Here is a 13,931-nt window from a genome sequence, read left to right on the forward strand (position 1 = left end):
AGTATATATTATATTAGCGTTTCATATGCTTTGTGTTTTGTACAATTAATAATATTTTTTTCAATATGCGGGACTTTTACTATCTATATATTAATATTAAAGCTCTCACAAGGGGTATTTTTCTAGCTCTCTTAAAATTCCACATCATTAACTCATATTCAAACGGGAATCGTTCTCCTATTGAAAAAAAATAATAATTATAGCATTTATAATTAAAACGATAATTATTCTCCTATTATAATGGGAATTCTTTTTCTATTGAAAAAGAAAAATCTAACACTTTTAATTAAAATGGGAATCATTCTCCTTTTAAAAACGGGAATCACACTTCTAAATTAACAACATGATCCCTTATCCAATTAAAAAACGGGAATCATTCTCCTATTATAATGGGTTTCCTCTTTTATTGAAAAAGAAAAATCTATCACTTATAATTAAAACGATAATATTTCTTCTGTTAAAAACGGGAATCACACTTCTAAATTAAAACGGGATCCATTTTTCAATTAAAAAATGAAAACCATTATCCTATTATAATGGGAATTCATCTCTTATTGAAAAAGAAAAATTTAGCATTTTTAATTAAAATGATAATCATTCTCCTATTAAAAATGGGAATCACACTTCTAAATTAAAACAGGATTTCTCCCCCAATTTAAAAATGGGTTTTTAAAACTTAATTAAAACAATTTGTTGAGAAATTAAAACGGGTTTTCAAGACTTGATTAAAACAATTTTTAAGAAAATTAAAACGGTTAACAACGAAAACAAGAATCACAATTTATTAGAAAATTTATATATGTATAGTTATGATTGTTGAGCAAGTTTTTAAAAGAGCCGGTGCCTATGCACGGGTCTACTTCTAGTGTGAAAGTGTGAAACTAATATATTTATTTTGAGTAAGAAATATAAAAATAAAAATAAATTAAGCTCGTGTTTATTCAAAATTCAAAAGGGTAATCTTGGACACACCCATAAAAATACTCCCGTACCCCATAACTACCTAAATCCAATAATATATCCCAAATTAATTTGGGGTATTTCTAACAGGGGTTTAAGGATTAAAAAAAAGAAAAAATAATAATAATACGCGTCTGTTTTGGTACTCGTTCTTGTACGCATTTTTTTTCCCCCGCTCTATATTTTCCAAAAAAAAAAAATAAATAAAAACTCTTTCGAGCCTTGCAATCTCCATGCAAACTCAGCTCTGCTTTCTAGACGCAACCCACCTGCCAGATTGTATAGGTTTTGCAACTCGTCCAAGATCACCCTAAAACAATGAGATTGTATTTGATCATGGTATTGATCATTTTAACAGTTAGCATAATGCCAAGTTTGCGGCATTTTATCTGATGAGCTATATTATGATATCATTATCATTATCCTTATCTTAAATCATAATAATAATCATGTTCTTTTTGTGAGAATCTAAGCTTTTGGTGGGTCTAATGGAGATTATTTAGATTTATCATTTATGACTTTCAACGGGTAACTTTAGCATTTTTCAGGGAACACAAAAGGTTGCAAATTGCAATATATTTGAGTAGTGGATGTGGGGTTTTTGATATGGACATATCTATCAAATTGAGTTCTTCAGAGTCCATACACACCAACCATGAATCGTTGGAGCTATGATCCTTGTCATCATTAAATGAGGGTTCAAGTTTCACATCTTAACATTTATTCTCCTTTTATACTCCTTTTAAACACAATGGAAGATTTTAAAACTTTTAGTCATTCTGGATTTAATTGAAATAATTTGAGTCTATCGGATAATCTGGAAGTACATTCAGAAAAGGAAAATGTGAAGTGAACTAATGAGGTTGCCAATTGGTATGTTCACTACACCATAAGGGCCAATTTGTAACAGACGGTATTTTTTATTTCTAACGGATATATCCGTAACAAAATAACTAACGGATATAATTGTTACTTATCAAGTTTTCGTTAGTAAAACTGTAATAGAAAATGAAAATATTAATAAATAAAAGGCAAAAAAATAAAGGATTAATTGTTCTACACTTCTACCCGACTAGAACTCTCTCAAACCCCGACTCTCTCCATGCTATTCAAACCTAGGGTTCCAAATATATCACCCAGATATGAAGATGAAGACGGCGCATCAGGTTCGATCTTCGATTAAAACTGGAGGTATGCTGTTATTTCTCTTCCTCACTTGAAATTTTTTCTACTTATTGTATCTGATTTGAAAGTGAAACCTTTACGGCGTTGCTGCTCTAACTTCGAGGTGGACGATAAGAGAAGGGTAAGAGAACTGTCAAGTCGATTTCTTTGCATCGGCCAATCGAACCAAGTTAGTTATTTTAGGGTTTATTTTTCTTTTGCCCTTTTAATTTGCTAGCTTTAATTCAAGTTTTTTCCCCATTATATTTAGCTTTTGCTTTTGACTGGATTCCGTTTCTAATCATTCTTTCAATTGCAGTCAACACAAATTTGAACTCTCGCTCTCTCTTCATTTCTTCTTCAAATAGGTAGGTCACATTTAGATTGTTCTGTACCCTTGTTGTATTAGTACCTACTGTTGATCTGATTTTGAGTACAAAAAATTCTGTGTACTATTTAATATTTATTTCTTGCCTCTTGACAAAGTTTGTTTGCTATTTAGTATTTAGTATTAATTACTTTCAAAGTCTAGCTTTAATTATTTATTAAGTTTCTGGGATTATTTCCTGTATTCATGTTGTTTTATACCATATATTTTATGTGCTAGCTTTTGTTGTAGTGCTTAGCAAAGGCTGCCTATTTGTGGAAATGACGCAATTGATCCGCCTCGAGTCTGAGGGTAGCATTATACCCTCTCTTATGTTTGGATTTCATATTCGTTTAGTTGCTTATGTAATGATTTGTTGATAAATTGCATTTACGTTTTACGTGCAAAGCCATTTTGGCCTCCAATTGGTGGATCGCAGGCCCTCCTCAAAATTTTGCTCCTCCCATGTTTATGCAGTAAAGATACCTCGAAGTTTGACTCTCATGTATATTGTCTCCTAGCATTTTCTAGAAGCGTATAAGTTTTCGATTCTAATGTTTGTCACAGCGATTTCAAGTTTCTTTTTCCACAACAACAAGCAAATCCATTTAATATGGCGGCTTTCCCAACATTTTCAGCTGTTGGACCGGTATTTTCGTCAAATATGGGATTACATCTTTGGTCAAAATCAGCAGCAACACTATCCCTGAAATGATGCGGCGGTAACACCTCCGAGTGGACAAACTTGATTTGTCATCGGGAGCGGACTACGATTGTTGCTCCACAACAATCTAGCCAAAGAACCTTCCGTTACATCCGCCACGCGGTTTCGTGAGTCTATTTGTATTTACATTTGCATGACCTGGGTTCCTATGCTTTTAGTGCTCCTCTAATTGTTTTGGCAATTCCACGCAACAAATCTGCAACCTCGTCCCTATTAACACATCATCGCCATTGGGTAGAGCATACTGCTGATGGGAAAAGGTAGTGTTGCTTGAACATAGCTATATTCTTCGAGGGAGTGTTGAAATTTTATTATTTTCCTGGCCGGCTTTCATTCAGTGGGCATTAAAAGTTTTTTTAATCGTATTTCGTTAATTTTATTAAATTACTTATGTTTAGTTTCTTTGGACCCACTAAGTTTATTATCTTATTTCATTCACATGTTTTGATACATATGCTAATTGTCCATTTGATCAAATTTCCAGATATTATTACAACAAAAGAACTAAACTTTCTAGTTGGGAGAAGCCTCTAGAATTGATGTCACCGATTGAGGTGAGTCATAACCAAATAGTGTAGATCAAAGACTTTCTAGTATCATGGGTAATTGTTTATCAAATGTTTATTGTGGATATATGATTTTGCTTTAATCTTAGGCCTTGTCGAAAGGATAGTCAAACGCGTTATAACTATTGTTCGAAAACCTTTTCTTTTATGAACTACTTTACTTCCTGATTGCTATGTTACTTGTACACAAACATCTCCCTTTGTGGTTGTTGACACTTGCAATTGTGTTTAAATTGAACAAAATTGTTTTATGCAAATTATATGTTTCTTTGCATGTTCTTCCAATGGTTTGTAGATGTCATGGCAAGTTGGGAGAAAATAATCGACTGCTCTTTATGCTCACTTTTGAAGGTGAAGTTTCTCTTTCTCAAGGCAGGTAATCATTGCTATTACATTTTAATTTTATGAAGGAGAATAATGTAAATGAGGATTCTTGAATACATTGCTACCCTCTTTTATACTAATTGCTCTTTTCCACTCAAGGGTACAAGACAAGTATGTGGAGTTCCCACTCAACAATATTTTATATCTAATTTCGTACTTGGAACTTGGAACACACAATCTACATTTAGAAATGTGACCTACCTATATGGCTTCATTGCACAATCATGATCTAGTTACTGTTTCGACCCTCACCTACGTGGCAAACATCCATTGGTAGGAGTCTCCACTTTATTCGTTTAATCGACAGGGCTAAAGCCCAATTCGCAATATCATGGATCAATGTACAGGCCCATTAACTCATGTGGCTAAGGCGCTGCCATCTTAATCTCGTTCAAGACAAGAATTCAATTGCTTGAATCCAAGGGGCAATCCCCCATTCTCTACCCACCCACCCTTTTAATTTTTCATTCTTATTTCTTGATTTTCGGGCTGCGTTCTTTGTTTCAGGCATAGGCATCATGGATTCGGATTCAGAGAGAAAAACACTGCGGTGAAGGTATTTCTAAATTTTCGAAAATTCTGAAAATTTTCATACATATTACTTAATGTGTTGTTGATTTACTGGAATATTTTCAGATTTTTCAAAGTTGTTTTACCTTGTGAAAAAAATACGATCTTTACAGTGCTGCATTTCAGTTTTCACACCGTATGTTCTTGAAAAACAGACGAGTAAGGTTACTCAGGGAGTTCTAAAAATTCTATAATTTTTACAGGAGTATCTATCCTAACTAAGGAGTTTGTAGTAAAAATTTGATGAGTTTTTGATTTGTTTTGACCTCCTAAATAGTAGAGTGTTTCCAGTGTGTTTCTGCAGTGTTGCAAACACTTAATATCTGAAACACCAGCCAATAAGGAGAGGTTGTAGAACTCCAATTGCTCTAAATTTTTTACAGGAACAAGTAGGATCTGTCAGGAGTCTCCAGTAAAAATTTGGCAATTTTTAGATTTGTTTTGATGGGTTAACCATTCGGTTGTTTGTATTGTGTCCGAAAACGGTTTCGCAAACTTTGAAGGGCTGTAGAGGGCCTTTCACTGCTCCGATCGATCTGAAATTTTACAGGCTACTTGATAGACGTCTTAGTAAATTACTGTAAAAATTTCAGATTTTTTGGAGTACGATAAAAGGCCTAAAACTTGAAAACCCTGGAGCGCGCCCGCGCCCATGTTGAAGCGCGACCCGCCCTTATTCACATTGTAATTTCAACTTACCTTGAGCGCCGCGCCAACCCGCGCCCTACCCGCGCCCAACAAGGAAAATTCATCCGAACAGCCCAATTTTCATAGGTAAATGCATATTTTTATTCCTTAAAGTTATTAAGTGTTTCTAACTTGTTAAATACACTTTAATCGGCGTATATACAAGACGCTTATTCAAACGCAGCGTAGCAAGGAGGCATTCAGTACTCCTTCTTCCACTCCTCGCCTCTTACGAGGAGTTTTAATTCCCTAGTATAATCAGGCTTGTTTTTCATAGAAATAAATACAACACACCTATCTAGAATTTCACACACTACACTTGCATCAATGGCTAAAGAACAAAGAGACTCTCTCTCGATTTTTATAAAGCCCCTAAACGATGGCCCTAAGTCGCATCGTTCTTGCAAAACCTAGTGGGGATTTTCGAATCCCCTAATATATTTAACTTGTTACCCGGTTTTCATGGTTTAGACCACGAGAAGCCTTACCAGCACATCGTGGGATAGACCAAGTTCTCACTACATTCCATCATCCTAGCGTAAGTCCGGATCAAGTTAAACTTAGGGTGTTTCCTTTTACCCTAGCCGACAAGGCGGCGTCTTGGTTAACGCCCAAACGCCAAACTCGTGGACTCATGGGCTCAACTTGTTCAATTGTTCATGGAACAATTTTACCCACCACATGAAGACGGATGAAATGCTTCACAAAATTCATTTCTTCACCATAATCCTCATGAATCCTTTTCAGGAGGCACGGAATCGTTTAACGATCTTCTCATTGAATGCGATCATAATCTTGCGAAAGACACGCTTGTTCGTGCTTTCTTCAAGGGGCTTTCACATTATCATAAGGAGGTTCTAGATATCATGTCCGGGGTAGTTTTCTTAGTAAAGGAGCCTTGAGGCTTATACATTCTTAGAAGATCAATCTAAGAGGAACAACAATTGGGGAGGTAACGATTCCTCCCGCTCCTCTCCTTCTTCTCGTGAGGTTAAACATGATCCCGAGCTTAAAACTCTTATCGATGCCCTCACTAAAAGGTAGATGCCATCTCTGTTCAACAACAATCCACTCGGTCATGAACATTAACTCTACTCGTTGTTGTAATGCATTTGTAGTCTTGAGCATTCCGACTTCTATTGTCCTCTTGTCTATGCACAAACACCACCACAACCACCACACTTCAACCAGTTAACTCAACATCAAGGACAAGGGAACTTAGAGGACCCGAATAGAGGTTTAGTACCCATAACCCGAACTATCAACATCAAGACATGAGCATTTCAACAAGCTTTTAATTCCAATACAACCATCTACGGACAAAGTAGTAGTAACCTTGTTGGAGAAACAAAATCAAATTATGCAACAAAACTCCAACTTGATGAAAGATCGGCATGATCAAAACTCTAATATGATGAAACAAACAATGCAAATGATGCGTCTTTTTGTGCCAAAAGGTTATTGACATGTCTTCTAACCAAAATAATAACCAAACCCGTGTTTCCAAGTCAAGCGATTGCCTAATCCTAAGTCAACAAACACCGCGATTCGAAATAAAAGTATTGATTGTAATGGTAATATAAACCAAAGGGGACCTACAGGTGAGTCACTACCCTTCGTTCGGCGAGTAGTTGATAACCAAGTGACTATGCCTAAAGATTACCCCAAAACTAAAAATGATACCATACCAAATACTATAATAGAAACTGAAGACCCCTGGTTGTAGAAGTACCGGTTAAACCACAACCAAAAGGGAAAACATTACAAGACCCAATAATAGAAAGTGAAGACCCTACACCTGTAGAGGTTCCAATATGGACACCTAGGCTGGAAAACGGCTAGAGATAAAGCAAAGACTAATAATACTTTTATCCCTACGCTAAAAATAGCGATAAATCACCATATCAGAGACTAATTGTGTCAAAAAAAGGCGAGAATTTTGATGAGATTAGAGAAGTGTTTAAAAATCTAACTATCAACCTACCTTTTCTAGATGCTATAAAAAGTCTACTGGACACGCTTAAGTTTCTAAAAGAGTTGTGCACCAAGAAGAGAAAACCAACATACCCCCTAAGCCTTCTTAGCGGAACAATATCCCTCTTTATCCTCACGAACATAACGGAATTGTTAAGTACAAGGACCACCGGGTAGATCCCTACGATCAAGACAATGCACCTTAGGTGATACCTTTATAACAACTGCTTTTTATTAGACCTGGGGCGAGTGTTAACTTACTCCTTTTTTATTTATATAAACAACCTGGTCTAACAAAACTTCAACCAACCAAAATGACTTTGTTAGTTAGCCGATCGTTCTATTAAGTATCCTAAGGGTGTGGTTGAAAATATTCTCGTTAAAGTTCAGGATTTTTACTATCCGGCCGACTTTGTTATTCTTGACACGAAGTTGCTCATGATTCCATTCCCATCATCTTAGGGCGCCCTTTCTTGGCAACCGCCAATGCCCAAATCAATTGTCGGGATGGCTCAATGACTCTTTCTTTTGGAAATCTTTCGTAGAAGTTAACATGTTTAGACAAAACAAGGACAACTAGGTTTGCCCTGTAGAAGGGAAGTGAAGTCCGTTTGAGAGTTTTGTACCTCACATTAGTGCGGTGACACTTTAGTCCCCACACTAGTAGATACCCCTCTTATGGAAGAAGACAAGGATCACAATTTCTACTCCTAGGCGTAGAGATAACATCAAGGAGGATTTCCTTCGACTCTTTTGCAACCCTTCTTTGCCTTTCAGGAAGTTCTCTCCTATTGACATCCATTCATCTCTTGACGCCATGGCGGAAGAAGAATTTTTGCCCTTTATCCCGTGATTCTTCTTACCCACCTATTGAGGAATGTCTTGCATATCTCAAGGCCCTCGATGATATAGACTTAAGAACACTAGTTGAACACCATTCACCCACCTCACATCCTCATGTCACTCATTCACCTTCCATCACGAATGTTCCTCACCCTCTACCTTTTCAAAGAACCATTGAGTTTGTACTTGACCTTGGCGTTTCTCCTATGCTTCATAACTATCTAAAACCAACTTTGGTGAAGAAGTAACACCCAAGGATAAGCCACCGACACTTTTTTCATTTTTTCCATTTTCTCCATTTTTCCTTCTCACACTTATCCACATTCCAAGTATTTTCCAAAACCATTCATTTACTCACGATCATTCACTTGGACACCTTCTCATTCCACTAAGCTACATCATAGGAAATCTTGGTGCTTAATTACTTTTTTGTTGGTGCATTCCATGTTAATTATTTGTGGAAAGACCCACAACTTTTTAGATTATTGATATATGGGAAACTGCATGTAAATACATATATATCACTTTAAGTCTAGGGAATCGACTTTAAAAGACCCGCGTTTTAAAACAAATTTTTACAAACTGTTTTCAAAAAATTTGTTTGGGGGGAAGTGTTTGGTTTTTCCATTCTTGATCACTCAAATTCCTATTCTTACCCCACCTCTCACTCCCTTGGAAGAGTAGCTAGATTTCTTCTTGTTTGTTGTTTTGATGTTGTTTTTTTTTTTATTTTTTATTATTTTTAGTAGATAGGATGTTACGTTGTTAAATTCCGTAGTTAACTTTGAATTTGGTAGTTAAATGTTGTTTGAATTTCAATTTTAATATAATGTGGTTCTTTTCAAATTGTGCATAGATTTTATTGTTAATCCCACCTTCCCGAATTGTTTGGGGGTGGTATTATTTATTATATCATGATTTGTAGAAGATCCTCCATTTTAGAGTTTGTTTTGGAGTGAAGGTTGAGAATATTGTCGTAATTGGCATACCTATGATTAGATGTGGTGGTAGGATGAAATCTAAACTCCGGTTTCAACCCATCAGAGCGCGCCTGCGCCCTTCACATTTTTGGAAAATTTAGTCGAGCGACGACCGCCTCATCTCGAAGCGACCCGCCCTCATCTATCGGACCTAGAGCGCCAAGCTTGCCGAAGCGCGACGGCCAAACACCGGAATTCTAAAATTTGAGGCCAGCTACCACAAGCAGCGGCGACTTCGGCCCAAACACTGTAATTCCAAAACCTAAAGAGCGACTCACGCCTATCTAATGAGCGCCACCGACTTCCGTGGACGAGAAAAATTCCAATTTTCTACGGGTAGTTTCGGATCATTCTGCCTATTCAGAGCGTAATTTTGAGATGACATCTCCTACATTGATACCGGAACAATCTTTCGAAGATTTGTTTCAAAGCACTACTTATGGTGCTTGGTTTCGCGAGGTGATCACACACGTAGGCTGGGACTGCTTATGCTTCTTGCAAGCATTTGTTCTTGGACTTGCCATGCCCGCTGAAACACAAGACCCATAATGCTATTGGGTAGATAATATGCATGTCTACACTTATGACTTTTGCATGAGGCATAAGTATCTTCTTATGCCTATATTAGTTTGCCGTATTATGCTATGTTTCTTCCCTGTTTTTTGTGCCCCTTTCACGGACTGGGTTGGGGTCGACATTGTGAGACCCACCAATTGTATTATCCGATCTTTCCGTGCAATGACTTGGCAAGGGTGGAGGATACAACCTCATCAGGTTGCACCTTACACCCCATCCGACCAAGTGGCGCTTAACAGATTAGCATCCGTAGATGATAAAAGGCAGCAAGCTTGGCAAATTATAATGGCATGGCAGGATGAGAAGGAACCTCACTTCTTTATAGAAGAGGAGGATGATGAATGCTTATTTGGAGTGGAGGTAAGTTTTAATTTCGGTTAGTGTGCGCTTATGTCCCAAGCAATTTAATTCATTAACCCCATAATGGGTGGAACTCTTATAGAGTTGCGTCAGTTTACTTTTCTATATTAGTATGTTATAACCTTGTTTTGCAGATGTTCCAGAATTTCACGCGTTTCCATGGTATTTTTCCTACCCTCTCTATTTAAATACTTTGAGGACAAAGCATGTTTCTTGTTTGGGGGCATAGAAACACGCGATGTAATTAAAGGCATCTGTTAGGATATAGATATGTATAATATGTATTTGTTTTCAAGTTAAAAAGTTCAAAAATATAAATAAAAAAAGTATGCTATACACTTAGGAATATTGGTATTGTTTTCTTTCTCCATGCTCTTAACAATCTAGAAGTCTCCGTATTTTGCATTTGCATCGAATAATTGTTAGAAACTTAGGTTAATATGTAGGTAATAATCTTTGCATCTATCTATAAATTTATTACATGAGTATCTATGATTGTTAGCGATAAGTTTACGAAATTTAGGCTAGAGTACTTATTCTACAAAACTCGTGAGAATATAGCCTAAAGCCTTATGAAAGCGAAACATTTGAGAAATGACACAAGGGAGAAGTAAAATCCGGATAGAGAAATCACACGCGTCCACTTGCTTGATCACTAAACCATATCCTAAAGCGAGAATTTAGGCCCTCTTTGGATCGATATAGCGAGAAATTCAAACCTATGAATTATTTTTCCGCTAATTAAGCCCTCCGAGCCTTTCTTTAGCCTTCCATAAACCACAATTCCTTTTTACCCCTGTTACAAAACAAAACAAAATAAAAATCAACCTACCCAATTTAGAATAAGTCCGAGAATAGAATGAGGAAGAAAAGAAGAAGAAAAAACTGTGTAAACAAAAATTAGTTAGTTCTTGGAAAATAAAGAAAAGAAGTTTCCATCCAAAAAGAAAAAAAAAAAAAAAAGAAAAAAAAAAAAAAAAAAAAAAAAAATAGAAATAAATAAAAACTCGAAAAATAGAATAAAAGGGAGAAAAAAGAAAAGAAAAAAATATGGCTAAGGATGGAAACAAAGTGTAGAAGCAAAAGTAAATAACAAGGTTTTCTCTAGTTACATAATATGAAGACTCTATTATCTCGGACTTGTCCTCTAGAATATCCATTTCCTTCCTTCTTAAACCATCTCCTAATCCCATGACACCTAATAAAGACCTCTAGCTCGATTAGGAATAGGTTAGTGTGATAGTAAGTGGCGGATGTGTTTGATCGACCCCTTCCTTGTTGTCATTGAGATTGTAAAAGGTAAAGTGTGCCCACCGCATTAACCGGAGTAGCTTAAACTTGAGTGGAAAAATCGAGTGGTTTTGTCTTGACATTTATGTGAGGACCTACTTAAGGACGCTTATTAGAAGTTTCCAAACGGACCTCGCTATTACATTTCATAGTATTACTCATTGTTATATGTTTATTTTAGATGATTGATTATTATGCATATATTAGCTTAGGGTTCGATTTGGGTTATTCTTATGTAATTGCTAGAGATGTATAGATAGTTGAGCATGAATAAGGAAACAATAGTTTTATTTTCTTAGTCGTTTGTAGTATAGATGAAGTTTGTGAGTACCTTCTTTGGAAAACTCTCACGAGGCTATAACTTCGTCCACTAGGGAATTCCTAGTGGTTTAAAGGCCTTGTTGCATATGGTCAATGCAATCGCACTCAGTCAAACGAGAGTAGTAGAACTCCATTTTTTTTGGTCACTTATTCTAATTTCTCATCTTTGCTTGAGGACAAGCAAAATCTTTGTTTGGGTGGTGGTTTGATAAGAGCCCAAAACTGTAGTTTTAACCCCTTAATAATCATCTTGTTAGACCAATTATGTGAATAATAAGTAAGAGTTAATACTGATTACGTGTTTTATGCATTTCGGGCTTCAAAGTCCATTACGATGCGAGAAATGTGCCACTTTAGCGAGATAAAGGAGCAAAAGTCGCGTGAGAACTTCAGAAGGCCGTATCTTTGGACTCGGACCTGGAATTGGGCTTACCTTATGTCAAAACGACCGCTCGGAAAGAGCTTTCCAATGGTCTAAGCCTTGACCCAATCAGAGGAGCACAAGTGGACGAAAAGTCTGTTGAAGTCAACTACAGCTGAAGAGGCCATTTTGGACTAAAGAAATTGGGTTTTGGGCCCGATTTTCCGGCCCAAAACATGACTCCAAGCCCATGCACGATTTTTGGATCTGGAAGTATAAAAACAAAAGCTTGACTCTTTGTTAATGGCTGTTAGGTTAGGAAGCTAATGTTAATGGAGATTAGGGTTAGAAAAAGATAGATCTAGAATAATTTTTAGATCTAGTTTTTACATTCATTCCATTAATTAGTTTCATTCTTTGTTTTAGATTAGTTATTTAAATCATTGAATATCATTCATTAGATAAATAAAATAGTTGTTATTCATTCAATCATGACTTGTTCTTATTGTTCTATTAGATAAATAAAGTTAATTAGTTCTCCATAATCTAGTTTCATTTTCATTTATTTATTAGCTTAAATCCTTAGATTTACTTATTTGTCATTATTAGTTTAATTCAATTATTGCATGAGTAGTTTCAAATTGAGTTTAAACAAATAAAGTTCAAATCTTTATATTATGTCTTGTTTAGATTCAATTGTTGGGAATGGTAGAATAGAAAATTCACATCAAATCATTACTCTCACCATTGTTCCTTGTGTTGGATCAATTGAATTCTATTTAAGTCTTGAAGGTTTAAGAGTGGAACGAAATCCTTACTCATTATATTGCATGATTATGTTTTGAGAGTAAGAAGAATTGATTTAAACGTAAGAACGGTAGGATTACGTATTAGTGTTCTTGTAGCATTAATATTTAGCATTCTATAATTTTATGGTTATCAGCTTGCCACTAATGTACGTTGATTTATGTCCAGATTCGTTTCTTATCAAAGAGATAATTATCAATTGAAAGTTATAGTATATCACAATTACTCAAGCTACAAGATTACTTGAGCTACAAGGACTCTCTACTCTACCTATATAAATACCAAACTATTTTTCATTCAGAACTACGTTCTTGAGACTTGATCCCATCTATAATTTGGGTACGTAGGCAACCGAAAGGTACAGTCTCATCATTCCCCCGATCACCATCATTTTTCTAATTACTTTTCTACGTTCTTCGTCTTTTTCATCAACACTTGGTGTTTTGATCATATTTGGTGAAACATAATTGCCGCCTGCGGTTCTTATATCTTACACCCTCGATCACGTTCTGCGAAAGTTATGGCATACTCGAAGAGCTCAAGGTCCCGATGTGATTATCGACAATCATCACGAACATGATGGTCAAGGACAACTTATACCGACAAAGATAATACCTTCTAATCTTGTCGTTCCACCAATGCGCCAAATTATTGGCGTGAGGTTATTGCCGATGATTCTCCGATGTCGATCGCGGATAATGTAAGTCATATGTCTCGAGAAGCACTTCTTCAAAAGTTAAAGACCGGTCATAAGCGAGAATAATTACTACAAAGCGTCATCTTAAGCGACGACTCCACTTTCGTAGATGATGTTGTATCTGTCACACCACAACGCGTCACACGCGCCCAACGACATAATAGTGTGTGGGATCGTTTAAGTGGTGAGGATGAGATTCGCGATATTCGCTGACCATCAACGAGTTAAGAGTAATGGGCGACGAATTCCCGACCTCCGTGAGAAATCTCCACCCACTTGGTCACATTTCGGTAGGCAAGG

Source organism: Coptis chinensis, chromosome 3 (assembly GCF_015680905.1).
Source record: "Coptis chinensis isolate HL-2020 chromosome 3, ASM1568090v1, whole genome shotgun sequence".
In the NCBI taxonomy this organism is placed as follows: domain Eukaryota; kingdom Viridiplantae; phylum Streptophyta; class Magnoliopsida; order Ranunculales; family Ranunculaceae; genus Coptis; species Coptis chinensis.